Consider the following 11,124-nt stretch of genomic DNA (forward strand, 5'->3'; position numbering starts at 1 on the left):
CGATGCTTCCTCCCTGTGTCAAGTTCTCTGACCCCAACTTCCAGTCCAAGAGCCACATTGTGTACATTCACTTCCAGTTTTCTTGAACTTGTGACTGTGCCTCAACTTTGTGTGAATGTCTCCACTCCAGTGAGAGTTACTCCAGTGAGGTCACTGTCCCCGCTGCATTCCTCAATGCTGCTGCCGGTGGAGGACGACCCTGTTCCAGAAGCTGTTGCCCCAGTCTTCTATGAGAAGCCTGCGATCCCCAGTCCAGTGCCTGATTCCGGAGACGACGACGAAGAAATGGTTATTTTCTATCAACAGGAACTCAGGAGATCTCAGCGAGAGACAAAAGGGAAACCTCCTGCGTATCTGCAGGAGTACCAGCTGTCCCAACACAAAGGTCGGAAGCCGAAGGCCGTCTGCTTTGCCGATCCTGAGGTACTTACTGCTACTGACTGCAACTCCCATACAGAGTAACCCCTAATGGGCTGTAGCCCTTAACAGGTACTATGTAAATATATTGTATATATGATTTTTGTTACTCCCAGTAGGGCTGAGCCCCACATCTACCTTATAGAGCCAGAGGCTTTCCTGGGACTCTTCCCCCTATTTATTTACCACAGTCAAGAGACTTTCCTTGAACTGCTTAATATCGTTATGTGCTATGTTAGCACCAACCTCTGCTGAAGCAGAGATCTCTCCAAAGGACTCTGTCCCTCCACTGAAGAGAAGACCCTTTGTTATCTGTACTTTTCCCCACATCAAGGGCTGCGCCCAGAAGATGGACTATTCCTTAAAAGCCTTCTGAGAGACTTTTGCCACCAACTACAAAAGGGAAAAGCTGCTATTGTGTTGCACTTTATGGGGCAGATTTACTTTCCCGGTCCATTCGCGATCCAGCGGCGTGTTCTCTACGGTGGACGCAGCAGCGCCACCTGGTGGACGTCGGAGAAACTACCTTAGTGAATGCTGGCCGCACCCGAATCCACCGCAGAGAACGCGGCGCTGGATCGCGAATGGACCGGGAAAGTTAATCTTCCCCAATGTGTGTTAACCTGTTTGCACAACTGTCAATGTAAATGATTGCCAGTAAGCTTGCACTTAACCATTTCCTAGGCTTTGGTGGTAGTATGAATGTGTTGGACCATCTTTACATGTAAATCCTGACCGCAGGCTTACGCCTCAAACTGTATCTATGTAAGTTATGGTAGTCTGTAAATCGCGGGTCTTTAGGGGACCGGGGGTGTTCAACCTAAAAACACCTAGATGCCATACACACAGGGTAAGACAGTCAGACGGCAGGTAAAGTCTACTGTATGCATTACATGTACTATTACTATTACTATTTGTCGCCAAGGAAGATGATTTTCTGAACAAATATTCAGGCCTTTGTGCAAGGAGTGGTTTACAGGACATGACACCACACCTTTCCCTACTACACAGTTGGTGTAAGGGCGTTAGCTACCAACTGTCACATTCTGTGTATTTCTGTACTTAGTCCAACACCAACCCAGGTGCCTGTCTCCAGGACCGCGGTTTGTCCCCTACACTGCACATAGCCAGCACTTTCCAACAAGAGCACTTTATTCCATCTACACCCCTACCGGCTGTTATACCCATGGACGTTCTGGAGACCATCTGCTGCTGGACAGCATTGGTTCTCTTTACCTCATCTGGTCCAATAGCCGAGCCGTGGGCGGCTCTTTCAATTGCCCTGGGGGTATGCAACATCCCTGCCAATGCAAGAGCAGAGGAGTAGTTGCGAATAAGCCCCTTGTACTATTTAATATACCTAGAGGGAATTGCACAGCGGTACAGCCTGGATAGGCAAGGGTTAAAATGTATTTAATGTGATCATCCAATTACATATTCTGATACATGACAATGTTAACTGGAGTGTGATTGGAGAGTGGACCACCACCTGACCAGGAGTTGTAGCAAAACCCCTGGTCAGGACAGATCCATAGGGCAGAGGAGTTCTGATCAGAGTAGAAGGCAGATCAGTGCAGATCAGTTCAGATCAAAGGAGAAACCTGGTGTTACCCTACCTTCAGTGGTAACACTGAACCATCCCAAGATAAAAGCTGAAGTTTCCTACATTGGACAAAGCTCCATCCCAGCCTGCACCTGCATCCAGGCTGGTGAACAGACTCCTGTGGTTTCCTCTCCAAGAGCACTCCCAGTATCCTACCTCTGTAAGGAATCGTTTGGCACGTTGCCTGCTATTGCTGTTGGTCCGAATAAAGAACTGTAAGTTATTTTTGCACAACTTTGCCTCCGTCACATACTACAGACTCTAAGGGCTGCCCTAGGGAGAACCTGTACGTCAGCCTCTCCCTCCATCATTTCTTGCATACACAACCTGCTGGAGACCTGCCAGGCTGTAGGACAGCCCTCCGGTCCCCATACCAAGCACCGTGACACTAGCGTGCCTAGGCCGCAACCAGCAGCCACTCCGGGCCCCGGCTGCCTCCAGGACCCAAGAAAAGGCTAGGCCCTGGTGGGGGATGTTGCATATGCAACACCCCTGCCATCGTATGGGCAAGGGAGTAGTTGCGAATAGGGCCCTTCATCTGTCAGGATCCATCTGTTGAGTCGGTGCAACTCACCCAAGGGATAATGCAGGGAGCACTCAGGTAATAGCAGCTGTAGCCTCATGCTCTTTCTCTAAAGTCTATCTTGTATTGAGTGACCAGAGAGTCAGTGTGTAGCATACCTTCAGTGCTGCCCAAGAAAATAATCTCAGGAGTCAGGAGACTCTAACCCAGAGCTGCAGCTTCCACAGTTTGGCCACAGCTCCACCTCAACTATCCCAGCCTGCATCTACTACCAGGCTGCATCTACTACCAGGCTGCATCTACTACCAGGCTGTTGCACTATTCTCCATGACCATTGAAGTAATCTGAATCCACTGTTTACCCAGTAAGGCCCAATGCCTGCTGCCTACTGTTCAATAAAGAACCCGTGAGTTGATTTGCACAACGTTGCCTCTGTCTGGTCTCTGGATACGGCTGTTACTACCACGGGCTTCCCCCTTCATTACCCAGGGACCGATCTTAGAGACATTCAGGGGTTGCCCCAGGGAGAACCAGTACTTCAGGCTCTCCCATCTTTTAATTGCACACACCACCAAGTATGTCTGGCTAGCGATCCCTAGCTACAAACTTGGTCCTTGTTTCCTGGAGATAAAGGAGGTTCTGGACATGAAGACAGTGGGAGGTAGGTGGTGTTTCCTGGTTCACTGGAAGGGGTTCAGGCCTGAGGAGAACTCAGAGCCCGAGGACAATATCTTCGACTATGCTCTCCAGCAGAGATTTCTCTAGACCAAGAAAAGGGGGAGGCCGAAGGCGAAAGGTACTGTCACAGGACGCGGGCTCACCCGTGCCCCTCTCAATGCTCCAGGCTCCCGGCGGTTCAACTCATTTGTTCTAGTTCCTGCTCTGGCGGTCATGCACGCATGTGTTACCACCAGGTCACTCCACAGGCTTTGTCCATGGTGGTGGCCAAGGAGAGATACAGAATCGTTGAGCAGAATCGTAGTCGCGGACAGGCAGGAGGTCAGGACAGGCACCACAGGAAATATACATAGAAGTGTCCCAAGGAGCTGGTCTAATGATAATTAACCCACCATGAGTTGCAGCCTGCGGCAGGATTATACAGGCACTCACTAGATTGGACCTCCAGGTTTCCATAGCATTGATAGGCACAGGGGGAATGCAATGGAAGGCACTTTAAATGGGCGCATGTGCTGACTGCTGCCTTAACAGTTTGACTTCTACGATCCTAGCCCACTCCAACCACGGGTGTTACAGGGTGGTGTCAGCTATTAGTTACAGCAGACACCACATGGTTCCCAAAGGCTGCAGCTCAATGCCAACATGTACATCATAGAGCCTAAGGAGAAAAGTTTATTATTAAGAAACTTTGGTGAAACATTGGGCGTCATTTATCTTATTTCCTCCTTCTCTGTCGTTTTAGCTTTTTTAGTCTTTGTCGTTTTAGCTCTTTGTAAATTTTAAAAAGGGCACAATTTGTTCCATTGCCTTTCCTAAGCATGGTCAGGACTGGCTTGTTTTTGTAAAATTATTAATATAGACGCAATAGTATAATATATTGGGAGCAAACATCTGTTGAGAGGCGCAATGTAATGACAAGTAGGGGGGAACAACGCAGAATGGTTACACGGTGAACTGAGGCATAACATTCCAAAAAGGCGCAAAATAGACCCCACTTGTCTTATACTCACTATGTGCTCAGCCTGTAATCAGGCCCCGCCCACATATGACTGTATTTGCATAGAACTCTGCCGGTGACATCACAATGGCGATGACATCACAATGCCCCTCTTGCCCTATATAAGGAGGAAACGTGCAGGGGCAGTTCAGTTGTCTGTTAGACAGCGACAATGAAGCTTTGGAGATTGCTGCTCCTGCTCTTACTGACCGTCACAGGTGTGGAGGGGAGGGCCCTCCCCAAAAGATCACCTGGTAAGGGACATTTACTGTATAATATTGGGGGGTCTTATACAAAGGGTTAATAATCAGGAATATTTACATGATATAACATCTGCAGGAAACTCCTTGTGTTTCATCTCTTAGGAAGAGGAAAGAGTTTATTTACTGTTATTTAGTACAGTGGAGAGATTTGTGCTTCATATACGTCTAGTTCACAGAAGGGGAGGGATCTAGTATATACTGACAGTATTGGACAAGCGGGAGGGGCTATGAGTAGCATCTTCTATGTGCTCTCCATGTATAAGATGCATCTTCCATCATGTAGAGTCTAACCATTGTCTATTATTCTCTTCTGCACAGTGACCCCCTCGATCACCACCCTGGGAACCCCAGCCAGAAGGATATAAGTGAGTGTCGCCTCTTTATAAATCTATAGTGGACTCTGGTTGTAGACATCTGGATCCATGGTATTGGGGGAAATCTATTAAAATGTCTTTGTTGTCCAAAGCAACGTAGCAATAGAGAAATCCTTATGAATGGAAGATCCAATTTGATTGGTTGCGATGGTAACACAGACAGTTTCACATTTAGAACGTGTCATAGATCCCACCCAATGGGGCACATTTACTAAGGGTCTTGCGCCAATTCTCCGTCAGACTTTGCACATTATTTTAGGTGAAAACTTCTTGCACAGATATTTAAGAAGTGTCCGTACCACATATCTGTTGCACGCGACCATCTGTGGTGCGGCTGCACTATGCTTCATGCCACACTAATTCCTTCACTGAAGGGGGCGTTAGGACCGTGCACCACATTTAACATGCAAAGTCCAATACAAATGTGTCGCACACCCTATGTTACAGGTGCAAGGTAGTAAATGTGTCCCCAATGTGTTCTATCACCATGACAAGCATAGAGGGTCCATAGTGATGTGTAAGATCTATGTGTGAAGCTCCCACATAACGTCTAAACCACCATCTTGTCTCTTCCTTCCCAGTCCTCAGATACACCGCTGTGGCACTAGGTGGTGCCGCCCTGCTGGGCGTGATTATTGCAATCCTTTGGTTTTGGTGAGTTTTCTACGTTTTCTACTTTATATTTTATTAGTAACACATAAATCATGGAGATTTATAATGTCTCCTCAATCCAGAGGCGGTAATCCCGTGACCCCTGGAGGTTATAATTCTAGGCTCAGGTTCATATCTGCCTCTATCCTCCATAGTCACACATGAGGTGGGGACGGGAAGAGAATTCTTCCTATTTCATTTTTATTCTTATTCGGTTTCTTATCATTTCAGCCTGAAAAAACATCGACCGGCATGTCTGAAGCCCGCGGAGGACGACCTCAAAGAAGTCGTGGTACAGAAACCATCGTGTCTGAAGCCCACGGAGGACGACCTCAAAGAAGTTGTCGTAGAGAAACCATCGTGTCTGAAACCCGCGGAGGACGACCTCAAAGAAGTTGTCGTAGAGAAACCAGGTAACAATTACCCATCAGTTACTGATTCCCCTGACCTAAGATGTATATGCCCCTAATCACAGAACCAGCCCCACACTCACTTATCTCTTCATACAGCACTGGTTATGGGCTACAGTGGGCCAGATGTAATGCTAGTTACACCCCGGTACTATCTACACATATAATCCCCAAATTCGAGCTTCCCTTTAATAAAGAATCTGGATAAATCAGTGAACCTGTGATTTATCTTTTGGTAGATCTAGTAAACTCTATGAAATCTAAGCTTCTATGATTGTACACACGTCTATGGTCTTCTGATGGTTTGTGTTTTACCTTGTAGCTGAGATACGCCGTGGCTCACAGCACCCGGAACCAGAAGACATCCCAGCCGTACCAGCAGAAGATCCTGGCCATGCCGATTCCTCTACTTCTCCACCAGCAGAGGTTATCGACAAAAAGCCTGATCAAATTGACCTAGAATTCATAAGGACTCTTGGAGTGGGGCAATATGGTACGGTAAGTGGTAAAACTTTATCTTATCTTCTCATCACAAATCTGAATCAAACATCTTTTTTTAATCCTCCAATTTCTTGTTCTGATCTATTTTGCTTCTTCTACAGGTTGTCCTGTCATCAGATCTGGCCACTGAAGAACTGTTGGCTCTGAAGATCATGGAAAAGAGTGAGACTCAGGACTTGATCTTTGTAGAACTGGAAGTCCTGAAAATCGGTGCTGGAAGCCGTTTCCTCATGTCTTTAAGGGGCTTCACAGAAACAGAGGAAGAATATATCCTGGCAATGGACTATATGCCTCAAGGAGACCTACGTAGACGAATGGCAAAATGTGGGATATTTAACATCCCGAGAACAAGGTACATCTCTTATACTGGACAATGGTGACATGGATACAACCCTTGTTATTATCTTATGTTCTGTGTATGTAACCACTGAGCCATCCTCTGATTTTTGCTCCACAGGCTCTTAGCATCTGAGGTGTTCTGCGGAGTGCAGTACCTTCATGACCACGGTGTCATCCATCGGTAAGTCAGACACAAACATATCTACCGGGATTCTTTCTTTTCTTATATATAAATTGTATCTATGAATTATCCCTGAATTGCCTGTTTCTTCTTTCTGCAGTGACCTGAAGCCTGAAAACATCCTCCTAGATGCCATCGGACACATCAAAATCGCTGACTACGGCTTATCTGCCATCAATGTGTCTAGGGAGGACACAACCACAGACTTAGTAGGCACGATTGGTTTTATTGCACCAGAGGTAAGAAATATGGAATCCCTATGGAGCCAGTGGTCTGAAGACCGGTCCTCATAGCATTGTGTGTGTAATACCCTTCCCAGAATATTCTCTTATCTCCTGACTGATGTTCTTCCAGGTGCTGGACGGGAAGCGGTACAACCATCAGGTGGACTCATTTTCCTTTGGCGTCATCCTGTTCATGATGTGCATAGGAGAACAACCATTCTACAGCGAAGGCTCAGTGGAGGAATATCATCGGTCACTGATGGAGGATGTCCCTGTTTTTATTCCTGGGATGTGCCCTGACACCGTCAGCTTCATAGAAGGGGTGAGTAGTCATAGAAGATGCATAGGGATCATAGAGGGATTTATTATCTTCCAGCTCTTATTTTTATGTCTTATTTTCCAGCTCCTGAACAAATCTCCAAGTGACCGACTGCCAATAACATCTGCTACCAGATCCCACCCGTTCTTCATCTCTATTGACTGGGATGATGTGGAGTCCGGGAAGACCCAGCCACCATTCCCATCGGTCTCTGTAAGTATAACAACATAGTGATATTAGTGCAGTTATAGACATACAGCCCTCAATCTTTCCCCCCTTATAGTTATATACATTATATATGTGCAGAGATGATACTTAGACGTGTATATTTCTCTTCTTACAGGAGTAACAGCCGCCAGAAACATCCAGGACCGTTTTATGACTTTCTCACCGATTTCCACCACATAACATCCATATTGAGCACCAGTTATCCAGGGATGTTAACCGATCGCCATATTTGGGGTCAGGAAGGAATTTTTTTCCCTAATATGAGGACAATACAACACATAATCCTCATGGGTTTTTCGCCTTCCTCTGGATAAACATAGCAAGTCATTACAAGGTTGACACTGAAGAACATCGCTCAACCACACTTGCTATGTAACACCTAGAAAGCTCATCTACTACACGGTGACGAATAAATGTATATATATGTATCTACATTCTAAACATATAATGAGCGTTTGTCTTAATTATTTCCATATACAGAACTTATTATGAGCCAATATTATGATTGGTTACCAGATATTTTACCTGGGAGGGATCTGGCTAGGGGTGCAGGACGAGGGGAGGGAGGAAGTGGGTGGAGTATTCGGGAATGTGACTTTTTCTATAAAGTGGAAGCAGGAGGATAAACAGGGGAATAAGGAAAGGCAATAAATGGTGTATATTATTAGGTCTTTATATATGATTACAATGTGCGGCGCTGTACAGTCATGGCCAAATGTTTTGATAATGATACAAATGTTAAATTTTACAAAGTCTACTGCATCAGGTTTTATAATGCCAATTTGCGTAGACTCCTGAATGTTATAAAGAATGATCAGCTTAACAGCAATTAATTACAATTGCAGGCGCCTTAAAAGGAGCAGCTAACATGGTGTCAGGGTGTTGATGAGGACAGGGCTGGAGATCAATCTGTCATGATTTAGTAAGAATCACACCAATGGACACTATAAAAGGAGGCTGGAGCTTGGCATCATTGTTTCTCTTCTGTTAACCATGGTTATCTCTAAAGAAACACTTGCACTCATCATTGCACTGCACAAAACTGGCCGGACAGGGAAGAGTATCGCAGCCAGAAAGATTGGTGACTGAGGTGCAATCTATCGCATCATCAAGGAATTCAAGAAGAGAGGTTCCATTGTTGCCAAAAAAGGCTCCAGGGGCCCAAGAAGGACCAGCAAGCGCCAGGACCGTCTATTACAAGTGTTTTAGCTTGGGGATGGGGCTCCCAGCATCGCAGAGCTCAGGAATGGCAGCGGCAGGTGTGAGGCATCTGCACGCACTGTGACACTGCAGAGACTCCTGGAGCAAGGCCTGGTGTCCAGGAGGGCAGCAAAGAAGCCACTTCTCTCCAGAAATCTATCAGGGACAGACTGATATTCTGCAAAAGGTAAAGGGAGTGGGTCCAACCTTTCCGATTGTTTGGAACATCTGGAAAACAGCTTGTTGGAAGAAGACAAGGTGAACGATCATACCAGTCTTGTCTCCTGACACCTGTAAAGCCTCCTGCAACCATTCATGTGTGGGGCGGCTTCTCAGCCAAGGGAATCGGCTCTCTCACAGTCTTGCCTAAAACACCTCCATGAATAAAGAATGGGACCAGAATGTCCTCCAAAAGCAACTTCTCCTAACCGCCCAAGACCAGTTTGGTGATCAACAATGCCTTTTACCAGCATGATGGAGCACCTTGCCATAAAGCACAGGTGATAACTAAATGTCTCAGGGAACAAAATATAGAGATTTTGGGGCATATTTATCATACGCTGGCACTCGTGGGCCAGCGTATGATAGCCCCGCCGCTGTTTCCGCCTCTTGATGTTTCGGGGCAGCCGGCTGCGCAGTGCTTATCCTACGGCGGACAGGCGACTTTTCACATACGACAGCAGTGAGTGCGCCGGCGCACCCCTTCACGCCCCACTTGGGTGAAGGTGGCAGATCTGGGCAAATAATCGCAAGTGCTAGCAATAACTAGCATTTGGAATTATTTCAGGGCCTCAGATCCTGATAAATATGCCCCTTTGGGTCCATGGCCTGGAAACTCCCCAGATCTTATCCCATTGAGAACTTGTGGTCAATCATCAAGAGACAGGAGGACAAAAAAACAAATTGTGACAAGATGCAGCAGTGATTGTGCAGGAATGGATGGCTATCAGTCAGGATTGGGTCCAGATGGTGAGTGAGAGCTGCCAGGGAGAATTACAGAGGTCCTGAAGAAGAAGGAGAGGTCCTGCAGATACTGACTCGCTGCAGTAACTCCTTCTCACTGACAATAAAAGCTTTTGTTCCCCATAATATGATTGCACTTGTATCTCTGTATGTGATAAACATCTGACAAACCAGAGGGCAACAGATCAGGTGACAATAGAAGATTTGTGTCATTCTATTTCCGTTTAGCGCCACATTTAACAGGGGTTTTTAATGCACGTGATCGGATTTTGGCGCAATCTCGACGACTTACATGCAACACAAAGCGGGGGTCGTCGTGGCCATCGGACAACCCGACTGATTCGGACTAAGTGCGGCATTTAAAATTCAAATCGTGTCGCAAGACAATGCATTAATATACACCGGGAAGAAGATGGTGAATTCCGGGGACCTGAGCGGGGAAGCGACACATGCAGGATATCGGCGCACGATCTTAGTGACTCCCCGCACAGGGCATTATACACGGATAATGCACTTACATGCAGAAGGAAGAAGAAGGTGAACTCCGGTGGACCTGAGCGGGGAAGCGACACATGCAGGATATCGGGTGCACAATCTTAGTGACTCCCCGCACAGCGTATTATACACGGACAATGCACTTACATGCACCAGGAAGAAGAAGGTGAACTCCGGGGACCTGAGCGGGGAAGCGACACATGCAGGATATTGGGCGCACGATCTTAGTGACTCCCCGCACAGCGCATTATACACGGACAATGCACCTACATGCACCAGGAGGAAGAAGGTGAACTCCGGGGACCTGAGCGGGGGTCGTCGTGGCCATCGGACAACCCGACTGATTCGGATTAAGTGCGGCATTTAAAATTCAAATCGTGTCGCAAGACAATGCATTAATATACACCGGGAAGAAGATGGTGAATTCCGGGGACCTGAGCGGGGAAGCGACACATGCAGGATATCGGCGCACGATCTTAGTGACTCCCCGCACAGCGCATTATACACGGACAATGCACTTACATGCACAAGGAAGAAGAAGGTGAACTCCGGGACCTGAGCGGGGAAGCGACACATGCAGGATATCGGGGCACGATCTTAGTGACTCCCCACACAGCGCATTATACACGGACAATGCACTTACATGCACCAGGAAGAAGAAGGTGAACTCCGGGGACCTGAGCGGGGAAGCGACACATGCAGGATATTGGGCGCACGATCTTAGTGACTCCCCGCACAGCACATAACACACGGACAAT

This window comes from Engystomops pustulosus, chromosome 9 (genome assembly GCF_040894005.1).
Source record: "Engystomops pustulosus chromosome 9, aEngPut4.maternal, whole genome shotgun sequence".
NCBI classification, from domain to species: Eukaryota; Metazoa; Chordata; class Amphibia; order Anura; family Leptodactylidae; genus Engystomops; species Engystomops pustulosus.